At 43.6% G+C, this 12,260-nt stretch overlaps 1 protein-coding gene and 1 long non-coding RNA gene across 4 annotated transcripts in view; one reads left to right on the top strand and one right to left on the bottom strand.

Moving 5' to 3' along the window:
- FAM171A1 (family with sequence similarity 171 member A1) overlaps positions 1-12,260 on the top strand; it is a 92,385-nt gene that overhangs the window by 64,001 nt on the left and 16,124 nt on the right. The gene's annotated exons all lie outside the window — the stretch shown is intronic.
- On the bottom strand, positions 1,170-6,306 carry LOC115304979. 3 transcript variants are annotated; one of them, XR_003914706.1, is made up of 5 exons: positions 6,154-6,306; positions 5,858-6,045; positions 4,373-4,518; positions 3,450-3,622; positions 1,170-1,256 (listed from the first exon to the last, which is right to left on the bottom strand). It is a non-coding gene; the product is annotated as an uncharacterized LOC115304979 (long non-coding RNA). The 3 variants fall into 3 exon arrangements; XR_003914705.1 differs by lacking the exon at positions 4,373-4,518; XR_003914704.1 differs by lacking the exons at positions 1,170-1,256; positions 3,450-3,622; positions 4,373-4,518 and having other exon boundaries at positions 5,778-6,045.

The raw sequence follows: 12,260 nt of genomic DNA, 5'->3' as shown, positions 1-12,260 counted from the left end.
CAAACCACTTCCCAAGGTGTCCCCATAGCCCAGGTCTCTTGAAGGATGTTCTCCACATGCTGCTTCCATTCCTCAACCAACCACAATCCCACTTCTGCCACCCACTCTTCTGAAACAGATGTCCCTGAGGTCACCAGCAGCTGCATGACTGGGAAGACAGGTGACCTCCTCATCCTCTTCAGTGTCTCTGCCACATTTGGCGTCTTCCATTCCTTTGTGAAGGGTCCTCCTCTGTTGGTGGTCTGACTCAGTGTGCCCCTGAGTTGTCCTGCTCTGCTGGCCACTGGCCTCTGCCCTACACCCAGCTCTCAGCTTACCTCGTAGCAGTTGCTGGGGCATCTCATCACTTTGCCCACTCCCACAGCCCCCTGTGCACCCAGTCCTGTGCTCTGCTCTGTGGCCCCAACCTTCCATTAGACATTGACTGATGGATGTGCCATAGGAAACTCAGGTTCGACCTGCCCGAGCCCATCCATTGCCCTCACTCCAGTGTTTAAACCTTTTCTTTCCTATGTTTCCTCACTTGATTAAGGGTATCTTAAGATAATGTCTTGCAGTTTGTTATCAGGGCAGTTTAATATATTCTGATTCATTTGTACTTGAGATGACTATATACAGGGGCACCTGGGTGACTCAGTCAGTTAAGCATCCACCTTTGGCTCAGGTCATGATCTCACGGCTTATGAGTTCAAGCCCCACATCAGGCTCTGACATGGAACCTTCTTGGAATTCTCTCTCTCCCTATCTCTCTCTGCCCATCCCTCACCCATACTTTCTCTCTCTCAAAATAAATAAACTTTTTTTAAAAAGAGGTAGGATAACTTCTTTAAAAAGCAGGAGAGGGCTATATACATAGACAGCAATGGTGCACATACGTAGAGAGAGAGCACGAGGCTGTGAGCAGTGGTCTTTATGAGGGAGACGCAAGGAATCAGAAGCAAAGGAGATGGGAACATGATAATGGAAACAGAGATTAGAGCAACGTATTTTGAATATGGAGGAAGGGACCATAAGCCAAGGAATACAGGCAGCCTCGAGAAGCTGAAAAATCCAAGGAAACAGTTTTCCCCGGAGATCCCCCAGAAGGAGCCCCCGCTCAGTGAAACTGACTTCAGACTTGACTTCCAGAACTGTAAGAGAATTAAGTTGTGTTGTTTGAGGTTTTTTTTTTTTGTTTTTTAACATTTTTTATGTTTTATTTATTAAACACCGGGCCTTCCACTCAGTGAAACTGACTTCAGACTTGACTTCCAGAACTGTAAGAGAATTAAGTTGTGTTGTTTGAGGTTTTTTTTTTTGTTTTTTAACATTTTTTATGTTTTATTTATTATTGAGACAGAAACCAAGCATGAGCAGGGCAGAGGCAGAGAGAGAGAGAGAGAGAGCAACAGAATCTGAAGCAGGCTCTAGGCTCTGAGCTGTCAGCACAGAGCCCAATGTGGGGCTCAAACTCATGAACCATGAGATCATGACCTGAGCCGAAGTCGGACGCTTAGCCAACTGAGTTAACCAGGCACCCCTAAAGTTGTGTTGTTTTAAGCCCCTGAGGCTGTGGTCATTTATTACAGAAGCAACAGAAAATTAATCCAATTATAAAAGTTAGTGAAAACGAAGAAATGCACATTGTTATGCAGCCTCGGAAATATAAGATATCCAGTTCCTTGTCTCTTCTCTGGAAATAATCCCCACAATATGGAGCCTTTTGCCATTGGGATTTTTTGTTGAATAATTGATCTATTTCCATTTAAATGATCTTTTTAACCTAGCATCCACTGTAAAAAATGTAACTGCCAAATTCCTGGTTATAACAGATTGTATGTGTACACAGAAAAGCCAACGTTTGGATAGTCATTCAAAAATAATTAAATGAATTGAAATATGTTTTCTGAAAGCCTTAATATTGGATGGACATTTCAAAGAAACCGTATGTTCTTTAACTTCCTAAACTCAGAAGAAGCCTACATATTTCATAAGATTGTTGTTTTTTTCTACGATTTTTTTCTTTACTATTAAGGTTTTTATTTTGTTATATTTAATAAAATCATTATTTAAGTAGAAATTAAGTTATTTCAGGGCACCTGGGTGGCTCAGTCAGTTGTGTCTGACTTCACCTCAGGTCATGATCTCACAGTTTGCAAGTTCGAGCCCCCCGTCAGGCCCTGTGTGGACAGCTCAGAGCCTGGAGCCTGCTTGGATTCTGTGTCTGCCTCTGTCTCTGCCCCAACTCCCTCTCGCAGTCTCTCAGAAATAAACATTAAGAAAAAATTTTTTAAGAAATTAAGTTATCTTGGTTAAATAAAAAGTGCCAAGACAGTGTTATCAGGTCAGGGAAAAAATAGGAACACATTATAAGCATCTAACACTACTTACTAATTAGCAACTACTTATGATTAATTCAAACACAAGAATCACTCCAAACCATTTTAACACTTTAAACGATCTGCTTTTGAGGTAAATCAAAGGAATTGTAGTTTCAAACTGTCTAACAGCCAAATACAGCAATCTGTGAATCCATTACAAATTGTTGGGACACGTGGGTGGCCCAGTCAGTTAAACATCTGACTTCAGGCTCAGGTCATGATCTCACAGTTTGTGGGTTTGAGTCCTAAATCAGGCTCTGTGCTGACAGCTCAGAGCCTGGAGCCTGCTTCAGATTCTGTGTCTCCCTCTCTTTCTGCCCCTCCCCCACTTGTGCTCTGTCTCTGTCTCTAAAATAAACATTTAAAAAAATTAAAAAAAAAGAATTGTTCACCTAAATCAGGGCCAGCAGACAATAGCAAAACTAAGAATGGTTTTTACATTTTTAAACGATTGAAGAAAGAATCGAAAGAAGAAAGAATCTCATAACACATGAAAATTACATGAAATTCAAATGTAAACACCCCTAAATAAAGTGTTATTGGATGCTGTGGACTGAATGTTTGTAACCGACTCCCCACAGTTCATATGTTAAAATCCTAAACTCCAGTGTAATTGGAAGTGGAGCCCTGAGGAGGTGATTAGATCATGAAGACAGAGCCCTCACGAATGGGATTCCTGCGCTTACAGAAGGGACCCCAGAGAGGTCCCTCACCCCTTCCACCCTGTGAAAACACAGCGAGAAGACACCATCTTTGAACCAGGAAGCGGGGTTTCATGAGACATTGATTCTTACAACACCTTGATCTTGAACTTCCCAGCCTCCAGAGCTGTGAGCAATGAATATCTATAATTCATACGCCACTGGTTTGTTATTTTTTATAGCAGCCAAAGGGACTATAAGCCATTGGAGCACAAGCATCCCCATTTCTATAGGGTCTGCGTGAGTGCAGTCTCATTGCACCGGGGGGGTTGAGTCGTTGCGACAGAGACTAGGTGTCCCCACAAACTGAAGATACTTACTGTCTGACCTTATACGGAAAAATGTTGTGATCCTTGATCTAAAAGGCATTCGAGAGGGAAAGTCTTACCATTTTAGTGTTAGGATACAAGTAGATTCTATGCTCTGCAGGGCTGAAGTGGGGTGCCCGGTGCGGCCATGGCAGCACCTCCTGCTGCCCAGGTAGCCCTCCAGCATTTTGCCAGGAGCGTGTGTGGGTACTCAGATTGATAACAGCTTCGTTATAGGGGAAGACTTCAAACTCTGGAAAGAAAGACGATGTTGTTTTGAGTTCCATGGGACTTCTATTTGAAAGATACATTGACATTTTGGGGTGACTGGGTGGCTCAGTTGGTTAAGCGTCTGACTTATGCTCAGGTCATGATCTCATGGTTTGTGAGTTCAAGCCCCATGTCAGACTCTGTGCTGACATTTCAGAGCCTGGAGCACGTTTAGGAGTCTGTGTCCCCCTTTCTCTCTGCCCCTCCCCGCCAAAAATAAATAAACATTAAAAAAAAAGAAAGAAAAATACATTTACATTTTAACACTAACTCAGATACTTCAATCCATGACTGCCAGATAACTTAAAGTTTACTCTTAGGAGAAGGACCTAGAAGTACCCCGTTTCATACACCACTGTTAGAGTGGAGTCAGTATTTGATACTGCCGTTTGTCACTGTGGTCTTCATTTTTATTTTTTTTAATGGCTACTATTGTCTTTTCTCTCTCTCTCTCTCTCTCTCTCTCTCTCTCTCTCTCTCTCTCTCTCTCTCTCTCTCTCTCTCTCTTTTGGAATAGGCGAAAAATTTTCCATTCTAAAAATTAGCATCTCCATGCTTCAACCCACTCGGTTCATGGGAGGGTGACCTAATAGATCAGCACTCTCTTAGAACATAAGTAAAGTTAGATTTTGTTTAGTCCACAAGAGCAGTATGAACTGGCTCATTGTTATGCGCCCTCTCCATAAAAATGGTCTTTTTGAGAAGTGCAACTTGCATATGCTGGAATTGATACCTCAGCTGCATTTACACGCAGCAACCGAAGCTGTCGCGTTAAAATGCACTTGATTTGAGTTGCAAGGGAGGACTTGTGTAGTGAGCATATGTCTTCCTTTGGAGGAATTAGTGGATTTCCTTCACTTACGATCTTCTAACGATGCCCTGTTGGAAAGTAGAACAATGCCAAGGTCACAGGGACGGGCTAATGTGGACAGACACGTGTCCTCATCCATAGGAGCTGGGGCGGGCGCTTTGTCCTTGGAAGAAAGCAGTTTTCCTTTGCCCATCTGGCTAAGGAAGTGTCACTGGTCGTGGTGAATGCATATTCGCTGATGCTTTCTGGGCAGGGGGAGACAATTATGTCAGCTCACTTTTACAGGCATTTACTCTCTCGCCTATAACGGGGACAGCAGATGGCTGTCCGATGTTCTGGGTTGTCAGACTGTGATCTGACTCACGGCCCTGAGGGAATGGCCGCTTCTGAACATGCGAACTAGGTCAGTGGTTTGGATTTCAAGTGACCGACTGACATTGACTGGCACAGAAATCAACATTCCGGATTCTGTAGGTGATACGTCTCTGCTGTTTAATGATAACTTGGGTTTCTGGCTTTGAATACACTCATTCTAATGAGATGACAGAAATAAAAGCATCTTCTAAGGGGAGCTATGTTGTAGAATCCTGTTTTAACTGCCTTCCCAAAACACGGCCTGCAGAGTGTGTGTGGGTTGCTATAGAAATGGCTGTTACTGAAACGCCTCTTATCATGGGTGGTGCACGCATGTCAGGCACTCAGGACCCCCACTCATAACTGGCCTGTAGCGGATTTGTCTCTGCCTCAGATGGCGAGCGTTACTGCTGACACTGCGCTCTTTGAACTAGTCCATTTCAGCAAGTAACGGCCAGCCCGCCCTTGAAGGTGGAGTTTCATTTAAAATCTAGAACTGCCTGTTTTTCCACTTCATTGTTTTTGGGGGGACTAGGAAGGGATGGGAGTTCTCAAAGCACTAAATTCTGTTTGGAACTTTGAAAAGCTAAAAATTATATTACTGTCGTATCTTTTTCTATGTCCTTTTTTTAAATTTTTTAAAAATTTTTTATTTATTTTTGAGAGACAGAGACAATGCGAGCAGGGGAGGGGCAAAGTGAGAGGGAGACTCAGAATCTGAAGACAGGCTCCAGGCTCTGAGCTGTCAGCACAGAGCCCGACGCGGGGCTTGAACCCACCAGCCGTGAGATCATGACCTGAGCCGAAGGCACCCCTCCTTTTCTGTGTCCTGAGCGACACGTCAGGAGGGGAGGTGACGTATCACATCCTGAGATGTAGTGACTGAACTACAAGAATGAACTATATTACATGGGTGGGCAAAAGCTAGAACAAAAGAGGGGAGTTTGTGTTTCTAGTGATTACATGTGTCATATTCATTTTAGAACTATAGGTACCATCTTTTATTCTTTCAGAAAGGACTCCATAGTTTAGGGTAGTACAAAGAAGGCTCACCCATCGTAAGTGTAATGTTAGTATCTCCCTGAGAAAGATGATCTGAAATGGTCTTCTGGCTGTGGAGCCTACTTCTTCGAAACAAAGAGCTCTCAGGAAGAGTCTCCACTTTCCCACGTGTTAAAATTGCCCATCAAAGACAATTCAGGCTTCTTTTAGATAATGTAGGAGCAAGGAAGGTAATTTGCCTGCAAAGAAAGCAGGTTGAAATGATGTAAAGGATAGAAAAGCACTGGTGGAAAGAATTGGACTTCATTTGGGTAAATGGTGGTGATCCGGTGAAAACGTCAGCTTACCGAAATCTCAGCTGCCACATGGCCAACAAACTGGTGTGTTTTTGAGACACAGATGGGCCTCTTTTTGCCAATACAGACCATTAGCTTCACAGTTGGGATACCCTGGTCCTATCGTTCAAGGAGACTGCAGTCCAAGGAACATGTGCACTGTTGCCTGTGAGGAGAACAGAGACAGTGATCTCAGAACATGGACATTTGTTTTTCAGTGTTGCCTAGCAACTCAAAAAAAAACATTCTTGTGATATCAATCCATTCCTAGGAATCATTAAGCCTTTTGTGTCTTTCTCCACTCCCTAGCTCCAAAAAGAGAACTTTCTTGGAGAATAATACCATCACACTAACTATATTGTAGTTGTGGTTGGGGGGACATTTTTGTTTTGAAATCCTATTCTTACAGACATAATCTTCCTAAACTGACGTTTTATCTACAGAACTAGAAGCTCTTGTGCCTGAGTTCAACCGAAACAGTTTTTGGCAAGCTTTACAAATGACAGGTTTGCCCACTTTGTGGTCTTAAGAGTGTGGTATAGATCAGCATGTTCCTCCAGAAAGGAAATGTCTTACCGCCAGCTTCTCATTCCCACGTCTTGTCGTGGATTATCCTGGGCAAATTTGTGTCGCCTGCCAGCATCCCCAACACCTCCAAGCTCCCATGCTATGCTGCCTCTTGGCCTGCATTTTAAGCATAGCATCTAACATTCTCATTCTAAGATCATCATGGGTGAAGAACAGAACAGTGGAGCTGCAATAATTTACTTCAAACCAAATAATTTTTTAATGGTTTTTAATGTTTATTTTTTGAAAGAGAGAGAGACTGAGCCCAAGCAGGGGAGGGTCAGAGGGAGGGAGACACAGAATCCAAAGCAGACTTCAGGCTCTGAACTGTCAGCACAGAGCTGGACATGGGGCTCGAACTTGAGAAGCTCAAGATCATGACCTGAGTCAGTTATCTCCACTGAAATGGATAATTAAAGGAAAAGGTATATTTTATTTATTTATTTATTTATTTATTTATTTATTTATTTATTTATTTAGAATGTGTGCACGAGCAGGGAAGGGGCAGAAAGAGCAAATCTGAAGCAGCCTATGCACTGTCAGTGCAGAGCCTGCCGTGGGGCTTGATCCCACGATCTGTGAGATCATGACCTGAGCCAAAACCAAGAGTCAGATGCTTAACTGACTGAGCCACCCAGGCACCCCAAAGGGAAAGGTCTTTTTGATAGAATATTACATTGGTAGTACAGCATATAGCAGGAGTCTACAGGTTATAGGCAGCATGAAATAACCAACTAAGTTACTAGTTGTGATGTTGAGCAAGTCCTTTAACATTCCTGGGCCATGAAATGGAAACCCCAACTGGTACTCAGTATAGAGCTCTATGCATATTTGCCCTTATTATTGCAATCATCACTGCTGTCGTGGAGCCCATATTTAGTTTGTGCATCTTGGGTGAAGCATGATATAAGAAAGAGGGACAGGTACAGTGAAGTCCTAGCGTCTTTACTATCCATGCCCAGCCAAGACAGCATGTAGCCTGGTGGCCCCCAGTATCCAACCTGATTGGTCGGTACCCTCGTTTCCTATTTCCACCATGTTGTCCCATGTTTTGAATGGCATTGCTGTTTCCCTATTCCCAAGTAACTCTAAAAGTCCAGAATAAGTAATGCCTTTTTATTTGAGCAGGACAAGGGTAAGTTCCCAGCTGTGCCGAGCAAGTGTTGGTCCAGGGCACAAGTCCGGCCCTCTGCCTGGCATCAGAACTTCAGCCCAGCTCTGCTCTTCCATCTCACAGCTCCATGCCCTGGGTCTTGACAGCAACTCATGCTGTTGTCCCCACTTCACAGGTGAGGACACCGAGGAGGAGGACTTGGGATGGACCAGGAACCCAATGTCCAGGCTTTCCTGAGTAAGATTCCAAGCTTTTCCAAACTAGAACCTGTTGGCCCAGAGAACTTGGGGGTAGCAGAATTGTCTGCAAGGATTTTAAAATCTGAGGTTTGGGTTTTGATGACAATCTTGTATAGTGCAATGTGAAAAATACTCTGCATCATCAGGATTCAGTACAGAATTTAAGGCCATCGGATACTCTCGTTGCCTGGATGTACACTTATGAATAGACTATTGGGTAGAATAGAATCACTCAGAGAAAACGGAATCAGGGTACATCAAGGACCCCACTGCATTAAGGAAAATTAATTTCAAAGTATGTTCAAAGAGGCAAATTTCTTGGCAAGTTCAACTAGAAAAAGGTAGCAGGAGAATTGAATCATAAACACGCCACACTCAAGAGAAGTCTCACTCTACACTGTCATGTGATAAGTGCCCTTTGGTCATCAGGCATGACAGTAAGTTGCTGTTTTTATCTTATTTTTATTTTGAAATTTTATAGCCTGCTTTCATTTCTTTTATAAACTTGTTTCAATTTCATACTTTTATATGAGCTATACTCTTTTATATTAGGACATATTTAACACATAATTTTTTAAAGTTTATTTATTTTGAGAGAGAGAGAGAGAGAGAGAGAGAGAGAGAGCTCCTACACAATCTGAGGGAGGGCCAGAGAGAGAGGAGAGAGAGAATCCCAAGAAGGCTCCACATTCCCAGCACAGAGCTCGACACAAGGCTCAAATTCACAAATCGCGAGACCCTGACCTGAGCTGAAATCGAGAGTTGGATGCATGGTGGACTGAGCCCAGTCAGGTGCCCCAACCCATGAGGATTTTTTAAACAGGTTGAACACAATGCATAAGAATTTTTTCCCCCTTCTAAATTAATTGTGTGCCTTAGTTAGGTCTGGAAATCATTAGAAGGAAAAATAGTCCTGGCTTGGTATCTACTTTAGGCAAAGCGTCATCAACACGCCATAAATTTAATCTTGGAAATATATGCATTCCTGAGAAAACCTTTTAGATAGTCCATTTTTTCTTTTGGAATAAAATTCTACCTCTCAGTGTCTCTGCCCCTTGGGCTGCACCACCCTTGGACTGAGCAAGAGGGATGACTACTCTATAATCCCACTTTAGAGGACCTCACTCTGGCCCTCATCCAGCTATGCCCTCTCCCCATAGGATAAGGCATCTACTGACCCAAAAAGATGTGACCACCTGGAATCTGTGACCCCTCTCTAGAAGACCCTCCAGGTACCCTAGATCCCAGGCCTAAGCTGATTTCCAGGCACTCTACCCCATACCCTTCTCCCAGGGGCTGACCTCTCTGCCCATCTACACATGCCATGTGCATATCCTCAGGCCAGAGGGGTGGCCACGGAGGGGCTGCTGGCTGGGGCATGAGCTTGGGTGTGAGTTGGGAAGGGGTATAGGCCACAGAGCAGCTCTTCTTCTGCTGTTTGTCCTAGCATATACTTTTTAAAGCACTACATTCTACATTCAGCCCTAGCCTTTACGTTATATAAAGTTACGTTTGGGAGGGTAGGACACTTTTATTTAACCACACGATCACTTGCTCCATAACTTTTAAATATTTAGATATGTTGTAATGGACATCCATTTATACATTTCTCTTGTGTTCTGCTAATGTTAGGAGTGAGCCTGTCCTTGGGCAAATCACTCACTTCTCTGAGCCTAATGTCTGTAGTCTCAGATGTAAGATATAGAATACCTACCTCTCAAGGTTGTAGAAGACAGAAAAGCAATTATGTCCATAAAGTACCTAGCACATTACTGGGTGTAGGTGATATCCTTACTATGTTCATTCTTTTTGCCCCTTATCTTGAATTACCCTGTTAAAATTGTTTATATCAGGGTGCCTGGGTGGCTCAGTCGGTGAGGCATCAGACTTCTGCTCAAGACACGATCTCGCAGCTCATGAGTTTGAGCCCCGCATTGGACTCTGTGCTGACAGCTCAGAGCCTGGAGCCTGTTTCTGATTTTGTGTCTCCCTCTCTCTCTGCCCCTCCCCCACTTGTGCTCTGTCTCTCTCTCTCTGTCTCTCTCTCTCTCTCTCTCTCAAAAATAAACATTAAAAAATTCTTTTAATATTTAAAATTGCTTGTATTTACACACCTGCATGTGCACACACAGAACGCACGCATCAAATGTGCTTTGTTAGAGATGTCCCCAGAAGCCCTTGCTCACTCTGCAATACAACATGTAGATGGAGTTGTGCATGGCAGCCCAGTCACATCAAGTGTGCAGTTTGAAGTGGGCCTCAACTCAAGGGGCAGAAACACAGCATCATTTGGGGCAAGCCTTTTCCTTTCCCACTCGTTCTTAGCTGAACTTATCCACCTACAGCACAGGTATTACTATAAGACAACATTTTTCACCACTGTTCTCAAAGCAACCTAGGAGGCAGGCAGACACCATCCTTCTTAATAAGAAAGAAGCCAAAACTCCGCGTGCACGCACTTGCACGCACACACACACACACACACACACACACACACACACACAGAGCATCCCAAGGAGTGCAGAAGGAGAGACGCAAAACGTGATTTCCTCCAGACTCCAGATCCCTCCCTCTTCTGGTGTATCAGATTTTTGTGCGTTGCTGCTTCTGCGCCAAGACTTGAAGGGACCTACTAGAGTAATGGACCGAATCTGGGAATGCAAAACAACCCGTTCCCAGGTGGGTTTGATTTGGCCCGTATGGTTGGTTTGGGGGCAGTTGTTTGTTTGCTGTGTTTTAATTTACTGCCAACATTTAAAACTGAAAGATTTCCTGTGGAATTTTTTTCTTGGCTTCTCTTTCTTAAAAGTCGAGCCATCCATTCATTTTAGCGAATATTTACTGAACATCGTCTTTGCGCCATACTTACTCTGCTCCAGGCTCTTGGGATAAAGCAATGAGAAACCAAGCCAGGGAAGGTCTCCATGGTAATGAAGCTTTTGTTCTAAATGAAGGAGACAATGAGCCAGTTTGCTTCATAGGACATAAGTTCTGCATGATGTCAGAGAGGATGAGTGGCTGGTCAGAGCCTTTGGAGAAGTGACATTTGAGCTGAGGTCTTGTAGACATCTAGGAGCCTACGGAAATATATTTGGGGGGAAACATTCTGGCAGAAAAGAACAGTCAACGCAAAAGTCTTAAGGCTGGGATATATCTGGCCACATCAGCAGACAGTGTTGTAAGCAGCTCTGCCATGAGGGCAAGGCAGCATCTGAAGGCACTGGCGGTAGTCTGACACATGACCAGATTATTTTTTTTCTAATGTTTTTCATTAATTTTTTTGAGAGAGAGAGAGAGAGACAGTGTGAGCAGGTGAGAGTCAGAGAGAGAAAGAGACAAAGAATCCGAAGCAGGCTCCAGGCTCTGAGCTGTCAGCACAGAGCCCAACATGGGGCTTGAACCCACAAACCACGAGATCACGACCTGAGCCAAAGCCGTACGCTCAACAGACGGAGCCACCCAGGTGCCACCAGATTATTTTTTAAATAGAGTAGAAATATTTCTGAAGTTGCTTTAAACTCCAACTGCCCCACGGCAACATCATAGGAAGCGATATCGGGGTTTCCTTGAAAGACTCGCCACTCCCCCAAAAGTGCAAATAATTTAAAGCTTTGCTACTCAAAGCATGGTTTGCAGTCAGGGACCTTGTTAGAACCACGGACCTGCTGAGTCAGAACCTGGATTTTAACAAGGCCTCCGATGTACCAGGTTCTTGAGCAAGCACTGGTTGGGAGCACCTTACCGCATCTGTGCAATGTTTGTAAATGTCTCTGTTAACGCTTTCTTTCTTTTTGAGTGAGTTTTCTAATGTGGGGGATTAGTGGCTGTGCCTTCTATAATTCTGGTCAGCTCCCCCTACCAAATCCCTTCTGACATATAATTGCAAGATGGATATTTGATTTAGTGGAGAATGAACAAAATTTCTCTCCAGATGGGCCTAATTAGCCTTACTCCGATACAGAGTATCCGAATAGAGGCTCCGCCTTGGTGTCTACAGAGATGCATGGACCTCAAGTATATTGTAGTATAGAGGTGGAATTTAAGGAAAGGTATTAAGCAGGCTGTGTTTTAGCTTATGGGCAAGTAATAAATTGTATCATTTATCTTGAATGTATCATAGATAAGCTGCTATATAATGATTGCCACTTCAGATAGCTGTGAAATTAGGTGATTAACTAGTTGTTACTTAACCTTCTAAT

The sequence above is a fragment of the Suricata suricatta genome, chromosome 10 (assembly GCF_006229205.1).
Source record: "Suricata suricatta isolate VVHF042 chromosome 10, meerkat_22Aug2017_6uvM2_HiC, whole genome shotgun sequence".
Classification (NCBI taxonomy): Eukaryota; Metazoa; Chordata; class Mammalia; order Carnivora; family Herpestidae; genus Suricata; species Suricata suricatta.
The sequence above is the reverse complement of the archived record's forward strand: the minus strand, read 5'-3'. Positions and strand labels throughout refer to the sequence as shown.